Below are 21,955 nucleotides of genomic sequence, written 5' to 3' on the forward strand. Positions count from 1 at the left end.
TACCTTCAGCTCAGGTTATGGTCCCAAGGTCCTGGGATCGAATCCCACATTGGGCCCCTTGCTGAGCTGGGAGACTGCTTCTCCCTCTGCCCTTCCCCCTGCTCATGCTTTCTCTCTCTCTCTCTCTCTCTCTCTCTCTCTCTCTCAAATAAGTAAATAAAATATTTTAGGGGCGCCTGGGTGGCTCAGTTAAGCATCTGCCTTCGGCTCAGATCATGGTCCCAGAGTCCTAGGATCGAGCCCCACATCGGGCTCCCTGCTCGGCGGGAAGCCTGCTTCTCCCTCTCCCACTCCCCCTGCTTGTGTTCCCTCTCTCGCTGTCTCTCTCTGTCAAATAAATAAATAAAATCTTTAAAAAATTAAAATAAAACCATCAGAGGCAGCTGGTGGCTCAGTTGAGCACCCAACTCTTGATCTTGGCTCAGGCCATGATCTCAGGTCGTGAGATGGAGCTCTAGGTTGAGCAAGGAGTCTGCTTCTCTCCCTCTCCCTGAGCCCCTCCCCCTCCCCCTGCTGTCCTGTGCTCTTTTCTCTTTATAAAATAAATAAATAAATCTTTAAAACCAACTATCAAAGTACTACTTGAAATTGTTGCATACCACTAAGTCAATCAACAAGCATTTATTAAACACCTCAGTGTTCAAGGAAGGTGAGTAATTCAAAGAGTCCTTGCCCTAAGGTTTTGCTTTGACGTATTACATACACAGAATTAAAATCCTAATCCAGGGCAGCACACACAGTGTGCTCCATCCAGGAGGAGAGGAGCCATGAGAAGACAACCATCGCCTGCATCTTCTCCATTTCCAGAATCATTAGCTTCAATTAGCACAAATTCAATAAACCCACGTATGGTTCCATTAATTTTTTAAAATACAGTTATACTGGGGCACCTGGGTGGCTCACTCGTTAAGCGTCTGCCTTCGGCTCAGGACATGATCCCAGGGTCCTGGAATCGAGCCCCGCATCAGGCTCCCTGCCTGCTCTGCAGGAAGCCTGCCTCTCCCTCTCCCACTGCCCCTGTTTGTGTTCCCTCTCTGTGTCTCTGTCAAATAAATAAAGCCTTTAAAAAATAAAATAAAATAAAATACAGTTATACCTAAATTGCCAAAATGAATCTGCATATATCCCATCTGAAGTCACATATGTATGTATCCACACAAATAAACACCTGCATGGCATGTTCATGGTAAGTGGGAACCCAATGAAAAGTGGTTCAAGTGACCCCAGGGGGACAGTATCCCAAATGGAAGCCACATTGCTGACCTAAGCCTTAACTTCCAAGACACTGCAAGAAGCCCACAGAAGCAATGAGTACACTAGAAAACAAACAACTGGGGTGCCTGGGTGGCTCAGTTGGTTAAGCGTCTGCCTTCGGCTCAGGTCATGATCCCAGGGTCTTGGGATCGAGTCCCACATCGGGCTCCTTGCTCCGCGGGAAGCCTGCTTCTCCCTCTCCCGCTCCCCCTGCTTGTGTTCCCTCTCTCGCTGTGTCTCTGTCAAATAAATAAATAATAAAATCTTAAGAAAGAAAATCAACAACTCTAAACTTCCACCATTTTAAATTATAAAATTGTGGTCCAAGTCCTATTTTACTTTTTGCAGAGGTTTTGCTAATTCAGCCTCAGCGCCCTTTTGTGTCAGCGCAGAGCGGAGTGGAGCAGCCAGTGAGCTGTTTACGCTATCTTATTTTTGTTGCTCTTGTTATTTCTTGCACATGATCAAGCCAGAACCAAGGATAGCTCAGTCCGCATTAGGGTCAGGCCACGGAGAACATGGGGGAAGATCTATTTTAGGCTGTCCCCATTGGCTGTTTCAAGTCTGGGGACTCCCCTCTCCTGACCTGTTCCCCTCCCACCCCAAACAAACCTCACAGACACAGCCACCCCTGGGACAGACCAGGAAGCCACCCACCAGGGCCTCCAGAACAGAATACTGCCAGCCAAGGCATATGTTCTGGCCACAGATGGCCCTGGTACCTCCCAGGAGAAGCACTGACACAACCCTGTGTCAAAGGCTGAGCTAATGCAGTCCTGAGGAAATCTGCACAGCATCGCAGCGAAGGGCCCACAACCTTCTCCACCCCAAGCAATGCTAACAGGAATCAGTGGCCTGAGCACCCCTCTTGAGTGCTGCTCTTCCCTAGCTGGCCACAAATTCAGCCCCAGGGTGAGGGGAAGAGCAGCACAATGGCAGTACCTCCCAGTGAGCTAAGACCTCCCTATACCTCGGGCACCAGGGCCTTTCCCAAGAACCCTCTGCTGGCTCTAGGGCCCACCTCACCACACAGGAGCAGCTTTCATATCTGGACTGGTCTGTCCCTCAGGGAAAAGGCAGATCACTCATCATTTAACGCTCCCCCAATTACCCTCACTCATCACTAAGCCCCGAAACCGAACAAGCAAAACCACCTGTCAAAACAACAACAACAACAAAAACCAACGCACTGCAATGCCAGCAAACGTCACCCTAAAGTACATGGCCATTCAAGAGATTCCCATCTAAGGACAAGGGAACTGGGCCCACAGAGGCAGCGTGGATAAGGCCAGGCTCTCCGTGCGGCTGCCACTCAGCACCCCGCAGGGAAGATGCACAACCACCACCCGATGAGTGGGGAACCAAACCCACTCCTGGACCTGAGGAAACCCCCACCAAGGAAGGCAACAGGATGATGACTGCCCCTTCACCAAAGGCCCCCAAATGCTGTGCAAATGTAGCTTCCCCCCTGCTTTTGATGCAGTCTTCTGCTCTCCCCGCCCAGTCTCCTTCTGCATTTTTTTTTAAGATTGATTGACTGATTGATTTGACAGAGAGACACAGAGAGAGGGAACACAAGCAGGGGGAGTGGGAGAGGGAGAAGCAGGCTTCCCGCGGAGCAGGGAGCCCGACGCGGGGCTCGATCCCAGGACCCTGGGGTCATGACCTGAGCCAAAGGCAGACACTTAAATGACTGAGCCACCCAGGCAGGCGCCCCTCCTTCTGCATTTATCTGAGAACTGAGGCAAAGCCTGAGGCAATCTGCCTCTGAGCTCAGCTTTCTTACAACTGCCAACAGCACCCAGGAAATGCCCATTTTTACACAGTTCTCAGCACCCACTGCAAAAACAATTCTAGTGTAGAAATAAAAGATTCCCATTCATGGTTTCTCAGGCCGGGACCAGAGGAAAGAGAGCTTGGCATCCTGCTTTCTCACGTATCCTCCTGCCTGTGCTGAGGCTGAACGCTGGCCCCAACCCCTACCTCCACCCAGATCAGCTCCAAATCGTTCACCATCTGTCTCTGCAGCATCCGCCCCATGTGCCTTCAGAAGCCCGGCCTCTGGAGGCTGAGCACAAAGCAGGGCACTCTGATACAGGAAGGCAGGCAGGCAGGCCTGGACAGATGGGAATCAGAAGGCTGCCTGGGAAAGGCAGGAACCCATTTGTCTTCAAGGCAGAGCCTGGCAGCCTGGTTCCGGAGGGTACATGGGACACAAGGGATGGACAGAACTGGGCTGAGCAGACCCGCCCCCAGTCACTGACGACTTTGAGAAAGCCAGTAAGTCACAGCAGGAGACAGGAGTCCGTGGTATCCCTCCACAGCCTGCTAGCCTACCTACCCACCCATACCCTGGCTGACCTTGAACAGATTGCGCAAGCTCCATTCCAGCTGAGGAATGAAAATCCAGCCCACACTGGAAGCTCAAAGGGTGGAGATAGTATATCGCCCAGCGCGGCCTGCATAACACTTACATAACCTCCGCCTTGGGGAGACTCATCAGTAGCCTGGTAGTGACAGCGGCTCTGCTTCCAGCGCCCCCACCACTCCCACGGTGCACACCTACCCCCAAATCACACCCTTGAACTCAAAGCATCCCAGAGCCTGTCATGCCTAAATTTATCCAAAATAATGTAAAAAGCTATGTGTCAAAGATGACAAGCCCTGGCACGTAGCAGATATTCAATATAAATGTCTGTTTAATGAGTAATGTGCAAGGAGCATGAAAGTATTTTTATAGTAGGAGGGAAAAGAATAGAAACTTAGTATCTGACAAGAGGGTTTAAGTAAATGACAATGTAGCCCAGGCAGTAGGCTCTCGCTCTGCAGGGATGCTGCAGCCCCACCAGGGATTGGGGGTGGAGAGACCCACAACCAGCACAACCAGCACCCTCCACCCCCACCGTGGCCTAAGGAGAGCTCAGTTCCGGCTGAGGAGACCCTAGTGCCTTCAGAAGTGATCACTGCCACTTCTGACCTCAGAACAAGGCATGGACTTTATTCTAAGGGCCTCAGGGAGCCACTCTAGAGTGAATGACACATCTGTGTTTGAGATGCTCACTCAACAAACAAACTGGTAAAAACATAAATGAAAACATCCCCTATTGGTGTGGAAAATGGTCACTCCCGCTCACGCCAGGTGTTAAGTACTTTGTACAGTACAGCCCCTTTGGAGACAGCTGCTGGTCAGTGCCTAAGTGGGCATACATTAACCTAGTGGCAATTCTACTGCTAGGAACCCACCCAAGGCACCCAAAGATGTATACATGAGGATGCTCACTGCAGCATTACTTATTAATTTTTTCTTAAGATTTTATTTATTCATTTGAGAGAGAGAGAGAGCATAAGAGGGGGAAGGGTCAGAGGGAGAAGCAGGCTCCCCGCTGAGCAGGGAGCCAGATGTGGGATGGAGTCCCGGGACTCCAGGATCATGACCTGAGCCTAAAGCAGTCGCTTAACCAACTGAGCCACCCAGGCTCCCCCGCAGCATTATTTATAACACATAAGCCAAAAGCAACCTAAATGGCCAACAGGGAAATGAATGAATGAAATTAGAGTACTTGCAAACTAAGGAGTATCACGTGGTAATCAAAAAGAATGACTTGGATTTATGCATGGTGGCAAAGAAAGCCATCTTTGATATACAGTTGACCCTTGGACAACAAATCTACTTATATGCGGATTTTTTTCAACAAATACAGTATAGTACTATAAATGTATTTTCTCTTCCTTATGATTTTCTTAGTATTTTTTTCTCTAGCTTAGTCTACAGTAATATAATGCATATAACATACAAAATATGCGTTAATTGGCTATATATTACCCGTAAGGCTTCTGGTCAACAGTAGGCTATTAGTAGTTAAATTTGGGGGAAGTCAAAAGTCATACAAGGATTTTCAACTGCGTGGAGGGTAAGCACCCCTAACCCCCATGCTGCTCAAGGGCCAGCTGTAGTTAAATGAAAAAAGCAAGTCACAGACAATGTGTAATTCCCTGTTATTAGAGGAAAACCCTTTTACATGCACGTCTGTATGTTCATACATTTGCAAATGATGGAAAAGCTGTAAGCCCATCTGTAAATTGTGGCTGCCTGGGAGCTGCTTGGAAAGGAAAGGGGGTTTACAGAAGGAGTGGAGTTAAAATAGGATTTTCAATGTTTATTCCACTTCATTATTTAAGTTGTTGGTATATACTGGTAATTTTTTTTGAGGACAGAAAACTAAAAAATCCAACCAATGTGTGTGAAATTGAGCTATGCTGCCTTCACCACACTGCAGTAAATCCCATTCTAAAAGGCTGTTGCAGTGCAGATGCCAAAAGGAGAAGCCATATGGAAAGTATCTACCCTGGTTCCAAGAACGGTTCAAGCTACACTCAGACGGCAGGGCTAACTAACAGGCAAGGCCTAGAGGGGGCACATTCTACTCTCAGGTGACCAGGAGGCAGAAGAAGGGCAGGATCCCCTAATTTTAGCATACATGAGAATCGCCTGAGCCACTTGTCCAAAAGCCTCCTTCCCTCCCTCTCAGCCTTTCCCAGCCTAACTTTTGTCTGCAGAGGGCAGAAGGATCCAGGTGCCCTCAGAGAGCGCACGACCAGTGCACAGGCCGACACAGGGAGCAGGGGAGCCTTAAGCTCAGTCAGGAAAAGTCTTCTGAGCAAGGTAACACCCAATGGGTTGAGAGACACCACCTTCAAGGGCAAAAGTACAACAGGGCTAGGACCTAAACACCAGGAGCCTCCCTGCCATGGCATTTCCCAGCCCATCTGGGCGCCCAGGCTGCAGGGTACAGTGACTACTAGAAGGAGCTATGAGCCTGGCAGAGGTTCCACCCGCACCAGCCTCTACTAGCTGTGCAACTTTGGACAAGCCTCTGATAAACTTAGACTCCCAGGGTCTCACTTTGCTCATCTATAAAACAGGGCTAACAATAGTGCCTTTCTACCAGAATTACTGCAAAGATTAAGTAAGTTAGGTAGGCAGAGCACGTGGGAGTGTCTGGCACACAGTGAGCCCTCCATATATGGCAGTGCTAATCATAATCCATTATTCTGGATATTCTTTTTTCTTTAAATACTTTATTTATTCATTTGTCAGAGAGAGAGCGCGCGCACAAGCAGGGAGAGCGGCAGGCAGAGGGAGAAGCCGACTCCACACTGAGCAGGGAGCCCGATGCGGGACTCGATCCCAGGACCCCAGGATCATGACCCGAGCCGAAGGCAGACGCTTAACTGACTGAGCCACCCAGGTGCCCCTATTCTGGATATTCCTTGTTTGCCCCTCCAGATCCACTTTCCACCTCCATCCTGCTCTATGCCCCAAGAGCTGATCATTATGGACTGCTATCAAAGGCTATGGCTGGTTTTGGTCAACAGGAGGTACCAGAAGAAGATGGGAGAGCAAGGCCAGGGTACTCGTTCCCCAAGCTCCCTCCCTGCTGGGGCTCAGGTGGGCACTGACTCCTGCCAAGGGGCCCCGTCCAGGTTCCAAAAGACCCAGAGTGGGGGCTGGGGGGGCACACATCACTTGTCAGGTGCTCCACACTGTGCTCACACCTTTGCAAATGATCCCTTCGTTATGCTTTCTTTGATCACCGCACATAAGTGTGCACCTGATTCCTGCAAGGACCCTGACCAACAGAGCAATCACCTCCATCACCATCACCATTCTGTATTTCCCTTAGAAAGGGAAAATTGTAGGAAAGCCTTTGGTTCTGCTGTTTCTCTTAACAGCATTAGAGGTGGTTTTTCTGAGCAGAACTGGGCCAGCATATAGGAGGAGCATTAGACCAGCCAGGGATTAGAATAAAAGCACCTCCCCCTAACTCTGGGGACAAGGAAAAGCAAGTTCCCCAGTAGAAGGCCAGCTGGGCTCTGAAAGCCAATATATTGGGCCAACACCATCAGAAGCCTCCCCACAGACCCCCATCCCACACTTTCTCACGAAAAAGGCAGGCCCTGGCTAGGCCTACAGGATGCTGGCAAAGCCAGCGTCCTGCGCTCTGGTAGCAAGTCTGTGTTCCAGTGCAGCTGTCCTTCCCTCCCACTCCATGACAGTCTCACACCGGGCAGCCCAGCTTCCTAGGCTTGCTTCTATTTCAAAAAACACTCTGGGAGGTAGGCCACCACCAGCAAAGCCTTCCGTAAGAAGCTTCAAGACAATGTAACTGACTTGGGGGCACCCTGCCTGCCTCCCCACCCACCAAGGGAAGAAAGGCCTGGGCTGGCAGGCAGCATGCCAAGGTCTGAGTCCCAGGCGCACCCAGGGCTCCTTCCTGGTCTCAGACTACCCAAGTTCCCTGGAGCCTCACTACCTGGCTTGACCCAGTGGGGTTAAAATAGACAGTGCTTGGGCAGGTAGAGTCAAGCAGCCCTGGGAGTCAAGCAGCCCTGAGTTCCAATACCACTCCACAACTCTCTAGATATGTGACCTGTGCAAGACAAGTCGCACTTTTCTTCGGCTCTAGTATGGGGAAAGAGTACCTGTCTCAGCATCACTGTGAGAACTAAATTAGATTGTTAACATAAAATACTTAATACAGTGAATGGTACCTGGGAGGTATGCAACAACCACAGACAGTATTTTGTTAGAGGTTTACATTTTATATATTCCTTATTATAATTACCAGTGCTATGCAAGTTATCCAAAGGTCACCCTCAACCACAGGGTCCAGAGTCCTCCCTGACCACAATGAGGTACTGTTTAGCTGAATATTCTCCAGGTAGGTCCTAGCATGCCTCCTACCTCATTCCAGGAAAAACTGACCTTTCTCCTGATAGACACCCAGGGTCACTGTCCTTGCAACAAAGGGGTGACTCCACTGACTGCAATCCACTGACAGCTAGCCTACACCCAGCCATACACATGTTCACTCTGATCAGCGTGAAAGAAGAACACTCTCCGGCTGAACAGCATATTCTACTCTATTAGCTCATCACAGTGGCCCCTTGGTGTGCAACCTCGGTGTGAAACCACCAGCCCTGGAACTAGCCAGACCACGCCCTGGGTCCCAACTCTGTGCTCAAGCCTCCTGACCCATGAAAAGGAAACAACAGGACCTCTCTCCCAAGGTTTGTAGGATGGTGGATTCAACATCACAGAACATGTTAATCCCCCAGGAGGGTGCTGAGCAGGCTCTCAAGTAAGAACGACTGTTTTGATGATGATGATCACACAGTGGAGAAACTGAGGAATAAGACAGTGACTTGACCTGTACTAGATCCAGTGGCTCACGTCAGAGATGTGTTGTGAACTCAATCTGCACTCCAAGACTCTCTCCAGCACAGTTCTGGGTAAAGGGCATAGATACCCAATCACCCACACCCCCCGAGAGCAAGCAGTCAAAAGGAGGAAGGTGCCCGGGCCCAGCTGAGGATCCCACTGGTCACATTTCCTCAGCGGCTACCAGAGGAGTCTGTAGGAAGTCCAAGGCCACAGACCCTCTGAGCACCCTGAGGGGCTGCCTGCAAGCTTGGGCTGGCTCTCAACCACACATATGCCTCTCTCAGTCACCACCAACAAAGAGGTCAGGCCACGAGAAATTCCACCAAAGGCAAAGTGAACTGCAATGCCTTGGGAGCATCTTACCAGTGAAGGTGAGGGTCAATGACCAGCTTGAAGGGTACTGCCCACATCTGCCTAGTGCCCATCAGGACCAGCAACCCATGGCAACTCCTTACTATATGGTCCCCCTAAGCCGCTGTGTTTGTGTCTACAGATAGCCCTGCTTATAGAATAGAATACAGAAATAAACCTAAGTAATCAACTGACAGCAGGGTCAAACATTTTACTCTGGACAACTCCAGTGCTGAAGTTACCAACCCACCCACCATCAGAGAGGGGGGAAAAGCACCAGGCCCAAAACCTTAGCAGAATCCCATTCACCTGGGTCACCCTCCCCCACACGCCCAGAAAACACAGTTCTACAGGTTTCCCACAGGACGTGAAAAGTCACAGAATGAAGGTAACAAGTTTAAAGCAGTTATTTCAAATTAGGAAACAGTTCTGCCTCTCAGAGCTCTAGGGCTGTACATTCCACTGCAGCTCTTGAAACATGTGTGACTCTCGTTAAGCAAAGCTATTTTCTGGAAGTGAGATGTGCGTGCCCCTTAGGATGTCCAAGGAGGGGAAGAATGAAGGGGGGGAAATCGGAGGGGGAGACAAACCATGAGAGACGATGGACTCTGAAAAACAAACTGAGGGTTCTAGAGGGGAGGGGGGTGGGGGGTGGGTTAGCCTGGTGATGGGTATTAAAGAGGACACATTCTGCGTGGAGCACTGGGTGTTATGCACAAACAATGAATCATGGAACACTACATCAAAAACTAATGATGTAATGTATGGTGATTAACATAACAATAAAAAAATTTAAAGAAGGGGAAAAAAAAAAAGAAAGGCTGTCCAAGATCAAGAGACTATGGTCTGGGCCTGCAGCCACTGCATATGCCCATTCAATAATTTCGCAAATACTTAATGAGCACCTACTATAAGCCATGTGCTGCAATGCTAAAAACTATCCTATCAGAAAGGGTGAGTTGCCTCTTGGATAAAAAGCAAGAGTGCATTTACCCCCAAAGACCCTTCTCAAGTACCTACTGTGCGCCAAGTGGCACCACCCCAGGCACTGAAAACAAAGCTGCATAGGGCTTAAGCCTAACCCTTAGAACTCAGTCCAGAGCTGGGGTGGAGAAACAAGGCTAGCCCTGGGCAGTCTGCCCTGGCCTTGCCAACCGAGTATTAGGCAAAGGAGGGGTCCATTCCCTATCTCCTCCGGAGAGGTGAGGCTGGTCAAGGACTAGGCTTCCCTCAGGTCAAACAGGGCTAGGCTTCCCTCAGCTCTGCACCCACACGCAACTTCCTGCTTCAGCCTGACCTTGTCTGTCTATAAACTTACAGGATTTTTCCTGAATTATCCTGAAAATTACTCAATGCCTGGCACACAAGTGTTTAATAATAATGTTTAAAATAACAGTAGCTGGCTATGTTTATTGAACCCTTTCCAGAACACCACGTGGAGTAAAAATGGTGTGCAGAGGATGGGCTAAATCCTCCCCAAAAGCCTCAAGGCTGTCAAGGTTTCTACCGAAGGCTCTGAGTTAACCAACTCATTTCATTTTTCCCAAAAACCCAACAAAGGAGAGCTATAATTACTCCTATTCCACAGATGAGAAAACCCAGGCTTGGTATCGTCCTGGCTGTGTGACCTTGGACAAGTCACTAGGACTGCAGCCCTGAAATCCAAGGGCCCTGAACCAGTTTCGTGAAAGCACCGCCACACTCGGTGAATGAATGAGCAAAGGAACCGGGAATCCCTCCTAAGGCCAAGGAGGCCACATCCGCTCCCCTCCGGGCGTCCTCTCCCCGGGCCTAGCCTACTGCCCAGGGCCCAGCGGCCTAAGTCGACTCAGCCTCCGGTTCCGCCCCGTAAGGAGCTGGCACCCGCGGACAAGTGCCGGGCGCCAGCTTCCCTGGGCGTGGACCCGACAGGCCGGATAGGGCGCGTGGGGCTGGGAGCGAAGGGCCCCGGCCGTCACAAGAACTCATCCCCGCGGCGACAGCATGGCCCGCACAGGTCCGTGGGCCGAGCCCGGCGAGCGTGGGTGGCAGGCGGTCCCCCGCCCGACCCGCGCTGGCGGGATCCAGGGCCAGAGGGCGCCGCCGGGAAAGGTCACCTAGACCTGCAGCCGGCCTGGCCTTCCGCGGCGGCGGCCCGTGCCCTTCCGCCCGCAGGGGCCCCCGCAGGCTCCAGTCGCCGCCGCAGGAGCCCCCCGGACGTCCGGCCTCCCGCTCCCCCGGCCGAGCCCGCTCTGCCGCTGGCCCGCGCGGCCTGCTGTGCCCACCACTGACCGGCCAGGCCCGCGCGGAGCGCTCCCGCTCCCTCCCTGGGGCCCGGCCCTCGGCCCCTCGCCCACGACCGCTCCCCCCCGCACCGCCAACCCCCTCAGCTCCCCGGGGCTGAGCGCGGACCCGGGTCCGAGGCGCCTACCTCAGGGGCGGTGGCGGCGGGCTCGGCGGCTGCTACCGCGGGGGCTGCAGCGAGAGGAACGGAGCGAGCTGCCGGGCCGAGGGCGGGACGGCGCGGACGGCGGCGGCGCGGACCCGCCCCGACCCTGCGCGCCGGGACCCGCGAGCTCCGCCCCTGAGCCCGCCCCGGACACCGACCAGGCCTGGGCCCGGGTCCCCAGCGGGCCCGCGCCCTTACCTTCGTGTGCTCTCAGTGCCCGCCGCGGATACGTGTGCCCACCGGGTGTGCGGGCACGCGTGAGAGCTCCGTGCGCCCGGGCACGGGGACGAGGCGGCGTGAGGGCTGGCGTGCGCAGGCTGTGTGCGTGCGCGGGGACACGCGTGCCGGCCGGCCGTGCGGGCCAGTCCTGGCTGGAAATCCGCCGGGGTGAAGCTTGCGTGGAGGAGGGGGAAGGTCTTCCGGTTCGCTGAGCGGTGGCCGGGGGTGGGGTGGGTCCTGCGCTAACAGAAGACGCGCGGGATCCTGGGCCCCCAACCCGACCTCGCGGCTGGGAGACAGTCGCCCTCCCCCGGGAGATGATGCGGCGAGCGTTGCTGGACCAGCGCCTAGCCCGGGTGGCCTGGGTGACCCCCGGGACCCCTACCCGGGCAAAGCCCGCACGGGATGTTACATGGGGCTCTGTGCCCCTGGGGGTAGTCCCAGGCCTGGCTGGGGGACTGGGCGCCCGAGGCGGCGCGGATACGAAGGAGAGGCCACGACTGTCGCTCCCCGGCTCCCGGCCCCCGGCCCCCGGCTCCCGACGCAATGTTTCCCTCCTCTGACCCTTCCTTGCACTACGCCAGGCTCGCCGAGCCCCGCGGCGGCCGAGGGCAAAGCGCTGAGAAAAACCTCTGTGCGCCAAGTTTGCACTCCAGATTAGCAGACACTTTTTCCCTGGAGCGAAACTGCTAGGAGCCATTTTCCGAGCATTTTGAGAAGTGAAAAAAGTAAATTGCGTTTCGCCAGACTATCTCCTGAGTCTCCCAGCGCGCAGACGTAATGCAGGTTCTGGCCAGCCGGGGGCCCCATCGGGGAACGCGCGTCCACCAGGGGCCTGCCTCCCCCGGTAAAGAGAGTGGCGTCTCCCCGCTAGGCCTGAGCGGGTGGTCTCCTTCATCAAAGAATTACCACTGAGTGTTCCCAAGAATGAATCACTTCGTGGCTGGATGAAGATTCTGCACGACCTTCGCCTCAGCCAACAAACGTTCTCCGAGGCTTGGGGCGTCTGGGGCCCCGGTGGAGGCGGTGCAGGGCTACGGAATCAGGACACTCGCTAGCTGTGGCTAACACCTGTGGCACAAATTCAAGGAGTAGGCAACTGGGGCTTGGGCAGAGGCAGTCAGGACAGGCTTCTGGAAAGAGATGGCAGTTTAAATGGGAAAGGGCAACTGGTGTTCCAGTGGGGGTGGGATGTTGAGGAAGAAGGGCGCTAGCTTATGGGGGGGCGGGGTGCAGACAAGGAGCACTGGGCTCTGTAGAGGGCTCAAGTCTGATTGAAAATGTAAGCAAGCACAGCTAAACCCCCTGAGGTCCTGGAGCGTGGAGGACCAATGCTAGAACTCTCCCCAAGCCCATGAGAAGCTCCATGGCTGACTACAGGACTCAGAGCTTCCCAGCGTGGTCATCTCCACTCCGCACACAAAGATCCCGGCACACTGCTGGAGAGAGTGAGAGAAGGAAAGCCCCTGGTCACCCATGAGTGCAGTACAGTGGAGTTTGGGAGGACAGAACCTCAGGGAAGCAGGGCAGAACCAGATGGCTCTATGGGAAGATGGGATTCTGGAAACCTCACATGAGCTAGGAGCAAATGCCTCACCCTGGGTCAGTGAAGCCCAGGTGTAATGCTTGGTCCAAATGTCCTAGGGGCTCCCTCCTCTCCAGCATTCCTTTGCCAAACCCCCTTTCAGGACTCCTCAGCATGGGAAGAGTTCCCCATGCCCCACCTGCTCTGGGTCCCTTCTGGGGCTCCCCTAAGTGCTGCTATAATAATATCGTGAGTGCCCTTTGACTCACTGGCGGTGTGACCCTGGGCAACAAGGCTAACCGCTCAGCTTCAACTTCAGAGGGCTGTGGCGAGTTTAAAATGGGAGAGAAAACAGGTAAGCACTCAGAAAACAGTGAAGAAATCTGGTGAGACATGGAATCCTCAGACCCCAATGTTGACCCCTCCCCACCACAGCCCCAAGGGAAGAACTGAACAAGGCAGCCTGTCATGCCAGGCTTAGCAACCCCACCTTCACTCTGTCTTCCAGGGGTTTGAGCTGGGAGTGGGCACCTGACTCAACACCAGCCAATCAGGTCCTCTCTTGCAATTATGAACTAATAAACCCAGGTCAGGTATAACAGTTTTTCTTTGGAGGAAATGACCCTTCACCCCCTCCTGTCAGTCCACAAGCTCTGATGGAACTGACTCCATCCCTGACTCCGGGGCCTTTCTTGGACCAATCAAAGCACTGCACGCTACTGGCTATGGGGATGGACCAATGACCCTGGCCAGACTTCCTGGGGCTTTTGAAATAAAGACTTGCCCTTAAGAATGAAGCCAGCCCACAAAAGAGAGACAGGGACCAGATCCTGGGGACATCCCAAGATAAACACAATAAAAAATTTCTCCGGCATATCCAAAACCATGAGGTTCCTAGGATTTAAAACAGTTCCAAGAAGTTCCAACATCATATACATGATTTTTTTTAAAAATTATATATACATACACACAGAGAGAAATATTGGAAGGAAATTTATGATTAATGAAAGTTGGGTATCAGGTTATGGGACTTGGTGATTCTTGACTATGAGTCATGAGTTCAAGCCCCACACTGGTATAGAGATTACAAATAAATAAATAAATAACTTAAGAAAAGCAATTTATGGAACAGAGTGGGGTTTTTTTCCTTTAGCTCTTTCTATATGTCCCAAATATTCTTTAATGCGATACAATACCTTTACTATTAAATGAGAGAACTTTTTTATGAGAAGGCCAGGTGAGGTTGATCAGGAGAGGTACTGTAAACTGATATAGTCCTGGAAAGCAATCAGGCAATATATAACAAGAATCATAAACCTAATCCTTTGACCTCTCTCTTCCTGGGAACCCGTGCTAAAGCAATTCCAAGAATGGGGCATACTAGCGTCAGAAAGATGTGTAGCAGCCCAGAGTGGAATACAGCCTGGTTTCCAGCTTGAGCAAATTGAAGCTTATACCTTCTATAGAGCATTCATATCCTCGAGGAAAGAGGGTCACAAAGCCTTCCTATGGGGAAGTATTTCTACTACAATGCTAATGGAAGGCAATCATGTATTAGTATTACTGCAACCACGACATTAAAAACTGTAGAGACAAACCGTGGTGGACAGAATAATGACCTCTCAAAGATGTTCATGTCCTAATTATTCCTTTTTTTTTAAAGATTTTATTTATTTATTTGAGAGAGAGAGAATGAGAGACAGAGAGCATGAGAGGGAAGAGGGTCAGAGGGAGAAGCAGACTCCCCGCTGAGCGGGGAGCCCGATGCGGGACTCGATCTCGGGACTCCAGGATCATGACCTGAGCCGAAGGCAGTCGCTCAACTGACTGAGCCACCCAGGCGCCCGTCCTAATTATTCCAACCTATATATATATAGTGTTTTTGTTTTTATGTTCTCTTAAGTTCCAACTTTTTTTTTAAGATTTTATTTATTTATGTGAGAGAGAACACAAGCAGGAAGGCAGAGGGAGAAGCAGACTCCCCACTGAGCAGGGAGCCCTACTCAGGGCTCAATCCCAGGACCCTGGGATCATTAGCTGAGCCAAAGGCAGACACTTAACTGAATGAGCCACCCAGGCGCCCCGAGATCAAACAATCATGAAAAGAGGCAGGATTTCTGCTGTATAAAACTACCTGTGATTTGGAATGCAGATCTACCACTACATGGCAAACCTGTATGGCAAACCTGAGGCTCAATCCCAGTCCAGCTCTGGTACTTGTAAGGGCCCCTGACAGGGACCCCCAATGTGTGCGCATGCTCACATGGGTGTGGGTGTGTTTGCGTGGGGCTGAGGGTACTAAGCGGAACTGACTTGGGTTGGTATCCTACCAGAGACCTCTGAGCTAAAAGGCGGCAAGAGTTTATCCTTTGCTCAGCCTGTACTCGGTCCTGCAAAAGATGAAGAAAACCAGGAAAAAATTCAGCTAGGATCCTCTTTTACTGCAAGAGACAGGGAACTCCTCTTCCAGACCCCAACAGTAAGGGGTCAGTGCAGTGTGCCCTGAGGACAGACACAGAAATGCCTCTTGCCCTTGACTTTCATGGACTGCTCAAAGGTCTGGGACTTGAGGAAGAATTTCCCAATTTCTGCACCCTGGCCTCTGCTAACAGGCAAAACATTATTTGAAAAGCAGGCGAGGTCAGATGGAGCTAAAATGGCCTGGTTTCTGGCACCAACCCAGTAGGGCTGCCCCAGGGGTGCTTGCTTCCAGGCACTGTCTGTCCAAGGTTACCATGTCGGGTCTTGTGGCTTATACACTGCACAGGCACAGGCCAAGGGGGTGTGTGGAGCTGAGATCCTGTCCAGACATGGCTCATGAAGCCTTGGGTTCTGACAGGGTTGTGTCAGCCACAAGGAAGCAATTATGTTTCTGCCTCTGGGTGCCTTTTCACAAGCTGTATGGAGGCATCACGTGGCTGCTGAGGCCCAAGTGCCCCTACACCAGGCATGCTCTTCCCCTGTCTTTCCCACAGCTGGTTCCTTTCTCATTCTCAGCTAACAGGGAACCCACTTAAAGCTGCCTTTTCCTGCCATGCAATCTAAAGCAGGTTCTTTTCTCCCCTCTTTCCTTACTCTGAGATCAGTCCTTTGTTTCTTTAATAGCACATAGCTCACTTTAAAATTATTTCACTGTTGGTTTGCTCTTTATTCTCCATCTCCTCCTTAGAATGCTGTTCACATTGCAGGTGTTCAGTAAATGGTGAGTAAACAAACGTCTAAATAGATGGTGAGTGGCACACAGCGCAAAGAGAGGTGACTGACCTGGAGTGGCTTACTCCTCCCTCTAGGCAGGTGGCACACTTTGGGGACAGCTGTTCTCTGTCCTCCTGGCCAGACAGCTAGGCATCATGCCTATGGGTTGTCAATCATCCAGGAAGAATGGCCTCAAAGCCTTGGTGTGGGCTGGGGGCTGTTTAATCTGCCTGTGTGATAAAGAATTTAACCTCACCTCATTCTAAGAGTGGTCTGGAACTTGCCCTTAGCTTCTGGAAAATAATCTCTGAGCCCTTGCAAGGTCATGCCAGATAGGAGTATCTTCATTTAGGGTGAGGGCTGGCCACACAGGATAAATCAACAATGTGATTTAGGGTGGGGACCAGCTACTAGATAAACTAACAATGTGATTTAGGGTGGGGGCTTTGAGTCACAGTAGCTGCTGGACCTTGGGAGAGACTGGAAGCTGATGTCAGCTATGTGGACAATTGGCTACGGAACCCCAGTAAATCTCTGGTCACCCAGGCTAGACTGAACTTCCCTAGTTGGCAATATTCCATAAACATAACTGTGAGTATAATGGCTCTCAGAGAGTTCTACAAGTCTCCGTACATTATTACATGTAAAAGCGATCTTGGGAACCCTGAGACTTGCAATTGGTGTCAGAGGGGATGGTTCTGTGGGCTGTGCTCCCTCTCACGTAGCACTTCCGCTAAGCCGCCCCCCACCCCCACTCACAAACACCCGGACACACAGACATTCCGTAGGAAGAGGGCTGACTGGCTTCTCCTGGTTTCTCCTGGCTGACCAAGGTCTGCTCTCAGACCCAGCATCTGCCCTAGCTGAGACCACACTACCTGCTGGTTCTTATTCCGGAGACCCCCCCCCAAGGGGCTCCAAGACAGTTGGGGCTTCCCCACTGGCCCCACCACCAGCGCCTCCCCTCCGTCCTGGCAGGTGGGAGAGACGTTCTGGCTGATGGGGGCAGTGACAGGTAGGCAGGCAACAAATCAGCAGCCAGGTTGGCTACTGGCTACTGAGCCAAAGTGTTCCTGCCATTGCACCCCCCCCCCGCAGTCTCTCATTCCCCGCCCCCTCCATGACCTACTGTCCTCTTTGCTGGAGGAGACATTGTAGGGGTTGGGCTGACCATCAGGGTTTTCTCTGGAAATGCTGTAACTTTCCTTTTTTTCTTTATTTTATTTATTTACCTGACAGAGAGAGAGCACAAGAGAGAGGGAGAAGCAGGCTCTCCGCTGAGCAGGGAGCCCGACGCGGGGCTCGAACCCAGGACCCTGGGACCATGACCCGAAACGAAGTCAGACACTTAAAGGACTGAGCCACGCAGGCACCCCTGCCATAGCTTTCCTAAAACTGGTTAGGTCTCTCCTTCCTCTAATGCCCACCATCTCCCCCAGCTGCCCAGGTGGAGACCATGGAGCCAGAGACACAGCCCTTCCTGACAGCACCGCCCAAGGGAGCGGCAGCCTCAGAAGCCTCTCGAAGTTCAGAAGTTTCAGGTTCAAATCTAAACTTAGCAGCCCTGCTGCCCTGGCCTTACAAAACAAGTTCTTCCCTGACTTTTACGTAAGAAGAGTAAGCCCTTTCTCCCTTTCTTTCCCTCCCCAGTTCCTCCTCAACCCTGGGGCAATACTGGCTTCCCACTAACTGTACCAAGGGCCTCCCCATATCAAGGACCCCACCTCTTCTCTCTCTAAGCTCCAGATACAAACCTCCTAATTCCACACCTAGTAAATCTGCAGAAGGAGAAACCCAGTTTTGCTTCCTTTCTGCCTGCTGTGGTTTAAGCATGATCCTGCCCAACCATAGGAGATTGGACCAATGATCATCTCTCCATGATCCTGAGCATCAGATTTCCCCAAAAGGTAAGGAAACATGCCTTATTTTTCAGAGATTATGGAACAGACTGCTTGTTTACAAAGCCTTCTGAGGGAAATACAGCTATCAAGAATTTAAGAGACACAGGTGGTTTACAGAAAAACCCAGCCCCCAGAAACCCAAACTTAGAACACAGAAATGGAAAGCAATGTTTCTGAAACTGTGGTGCATATGAGAATCACCTGGAGGGCGACTGGTATATGCAGGTGGTGGGGTCTCCCCAGTCAAGGTGCTCCATTAATATTTTGGGGGTGGGGCCACCACCCACGTTTTTCAGAAGCAGCCCCAGTGGTCCTCAGAGAAATGCTCTGTGACCTTACATAGCCTCACAGTGAGAAATTCAGGGTGTGGCTACTCCCAACGAGGGGAGAGGGGTTAAAGCATATCAATTCAGAGCATTTTCTTTAATTTTTTTTAAAGATTTTATTTATTTATCAGCGAGAGAGGGAGAGAGGGGGAAAGAGAGAGAGAGAGAGAGCAGAGGGAGAGGGACAAGCAGACTCCCCACTGAGCGCAGAGCCCGCCGGGGGCTCCATCCCAGGACCCTGAGAACATGACCCGAACCGAAATCAAGAGTCAGTTGCTTAACCAAATGAGCCATCCAGGTGCCCCTCAAAATATTTTTATTTACAGCCCTCTTCAAGATCCAGTGTCTGTGTGTTGTAAAGTGGGAGGACTCCCTAGGAAGATGCTTCACTTTTTGCCCTGCTGCCTGTCCCTCCACTCAGAATCCATTCATTCAGCCAAAATTCATTGCGGTTTCCAATTTTCCAGACACTGCCCTGAGAAGTAGCAATATAATATAATGGTGGGTATTTCTTTGTGGAAAAGACAGACTTTGCTCAAATCACCATCAAATCTACATGTAATGATGAACTTCGGTAAGTGCTATGGAAGAAAGTCTCTTAGGAACATTCATTCATTCAACAAACATGTACTGAGTTCCTACAATGGGCCAGGCGCTCTTGCAGATATTGAGGACTTAGCACTGAACTAAACAGACATAGTCCCTCCCCTCTTGGGGCTTACTGTACAGTGGGTAAGACTCCAAGTTAGCCAATAAATATGAACTATAATGTCAAGTGCTGGTAAATGTCGGCAGTGTAGGGGTAGAAAGCAATGGGGGGAGGGTCTACTCAGGACAGCCTGACAGGAGACTTTTAAGCGGAAATGAAGTGAGTAAGTGAATCTTTTTTTTTTTTAAAGATTTTATTTATTTATTTATTTATTTATTTGTTTATTTATTTGAGAGGGAGAGAGAGAGAGAAACAGCATGAGATGGGAGAGGGCCAGAGGGAGAAGCAGGCTCCCCACTGAGCTGGGAGCCCGATACGGGACTCGATCCCAGGACTCTGGGATCATGACCCGAGCCGAAGGCAGTCGCCCAACCAACTGAGCCACCCAGGCGCCCCGAGTAAGTGAATCTTTAATGGAGAGGCTGAACTGACCCGAGGGTGGTGGGTATGGTGGGTGGTCTGCAAAGATGGTGGCCAGTTCCTCCCAACCATCAGGAGTCTCTCACCAAGAGGTGGAGTCTACTTCCACTCCTATTAAAACTTGGCGGGCCCTGGGTCCTGCTCTGACCCACAGAATGTGCTGGAAGGAACAGTGTGCCAGTTCTAAGCCTAGACTTTAGAGGCCAAGGAACTTCCCTTCTTTGTCTTTTGTAGCCCCAGTCCCCCAGATACATTCAACTACCCTGCAGGAGAGAGAGATGCTGAGTTACTTCCCCACCCCCATCCTCAGCCCCAGCTACCAGATACGTGAGTGTAGCCATCTAGAACATTACAGTCCTGGCCAAGCTTCCAGCTCAATGCAGCCACCAGTGTTTGACCTCAGGCAATACTGCATGGAATAGAAGAGTCCAGTGGAGCCACTGCACTGACCTAGACTTGGGATGAGGGGGGGCTCAGACAATGGTGAAAACAGCAATGGAGGTGGGAGGGTAGATAAAGTAGACTCAGAGGAAGCACAACCTGTAGGACTCAGTGATGGAGGTGATGTTTCTGGCTGTGTAAATAGGGCTGGTGCTGTCCCTGTAGAGCTGGAGGCACAGAAAAGGGGCAGGTGTAGCAGAAGATGGTAAGTTTGGGTTTGGCCATGGGAGGTGCCAACCTCCTGCCCTCTCCCCCATCAATCCTCACGCCCCCGCACACAAGGGTAGCCTGTGGGAGGGGGCTGCCTCTGGGATCACCGGCAGTCTGGCCAAGGGGAGTGGTTGAGGAACAAGAAGCTGGGCATGACCCCATCTCAAAGGGTCCCTGTCCTGATACAAACCCTTGAGGGCCAAGCCCAAATCAGAGGATTTCTAAGGAGGAGGGATCATAGTGTCTGCAGGAAAAAGGAAGAGAGAAATAAGTAAGTTGGCCTGATTTTTTTTTTTAACAAACACATCATTAGGGGCGCCTGGGTGGCTCAGTTGGTTAAGCGACGGCCTTCAGCTCAGGTCATGATCTCAGGGTCCTGGGATCGAGCCCCGCATCGGGCTCCCTGCTCCGCGGGAAGCCTGCTTCTCCCTCTGACCCTCCCCCTGCTTGTGTTCTCTCTCTCGCTGTCTCTCTCTGTCAATTAAATAAATAAATAAAATCTTAAAAAAAAAAATAACACATCATTAAACATTTGACCAAAATGATAGGAAAATGTCCTGTTCCCACTGGCTCTCCTGGTTGCTACACACGCTGGCTGGCCTTATCTGGGATTTCCCTGGCCCACCCTTAAGGAGAAGCCCTTCAGGGCCAGCCCTGCTGCCGCCCACCTGCCGGGCAAGTTGCTTAGCGGTCCCTGGGTCTGTGTTGCCATGGGTGCACTCCCAAGCGTCCACCAATAGGTGGCAGCACACACCGTGCCTGTTGCCCAGACGATTCTGACTAACACGTTCTCAAGAGAGCGGTTCCTATGTGAGACAGGCTTCAGTGTCCCTCTTTTACATCCTCAGTTCATCTTCATGCAAAGATTTCAGGCTCACTAGGGTGATAGACTGGTTTTCTGACCCACCTCCATGGGCAGTCGCCAGGGGGCATTTGGCAACATTTGGAGATGTTTTTAAATGTCACAAGGGAGGATGTGGTATTGGCCTCGAGGGAACAGGGGCCTGGGATGCCGCTAAACATATTAAACAGGACAGCCCCCCACAACAAAGAATTATCTAACCCAAAATATAAACAGTGCCAAGATTGCAAAACACTGATTTAATCAGATTCTCAAGTGCTGGCCCATGCAGTCTTAGACATCCCGGATCAGGGCCCACTGCACTAGGCTGATCCCAGCCTCCCCTCCCCCAACCAACCATGAGCTCTCCCTCCTGCACCTGCAGCATCTCCCTCCTCCTTCCTTCAGACCTCACCTCATTCATACCTCAATTAACAATTCCTGAGCAGCAAGCATGTCCAAGGCACTGTGCTGGCCCTAGAGAGACCTTGGGAGACAAAAGCAGACACAGTCCCTACCTTTCTTGAGGGAGCTCACAGGCTGCAGGGAGAGAGCATTTGCAAATATGACAAGTACTATGTGGGCACAAACAAGGCACTAAAATACCGAATTATACAGAGAAGACCAACTTTAACCAAGAAGTTTGGAAAGGTCTCTGAAAAGGTGACAGGTGAGCTAAGGTCTGAAGAGGAATGACCCTCTTATTGAAGAGACAATAAAACCAACAGTAATATGCATTTTTTTAGAGTATTCACCACCCACCTACCATAACTGGAACTATGTTCTTTTTTGTATAATAAATTCATTCCCAGACCTTGTCCATGTCTTGCTAGGGCATCTCAACCATCCCTCAAGTATGCATGACATACACTTGACAAATTTTATATATATATATATATATATATATATA

The 21,955-nt window shown here is 51.4% G+C and overlaps 1 protein-coding gene across 8 annotated transcripts in view; it reads right to left on the reverse strand.

The window, feature by feature from the left end:
* VDAC1 (voltage dependent anion channel 1) overlaps positions 1–21,955 on the reverse strand; it is a 40,037-nt gene that overhangs the window by 15,600 nt on the left and 2,482 nt on the right. For 2 of the 8 annotated variants that reach the window (XM_073878493.1, XM_073878489.1), the window contains exon 1: positions 11,241–11,361. The exons of 1 other annotated variant lie outside the window; for it this stretch is intronic. The gene's annotated coding sequence lies outside the window, so the exon portion shown is untranslated. Of the gene's footprint in view, positions 1–11,240; positions 11,362–11,456; positions 11,645–21,955 lie in introns of those variants that run through there. 5 more of the 8 variants (XM_073878491.1, XM_025860800.2, XM_073878494.1 and 2 more) reach the window with 5 other exon arrangements.

This window comes from Callorhinus ursinus, unplaced genomic scaffold, assembly GCF_003265705.2.
Source record: "Callorhinus ursinus isolate GAN/ISIS: 27379988/994484 unplaced genomic scaffold, GSC_fseal_2.0 scaffold30, whole genome shotgun sequence".
Lineage (NCBI taxonomy): Eukaryota > Metazoa > Chordata > Mammalia > Carnivora > Otariidae > Callorhinus > Callorhinus ursinus.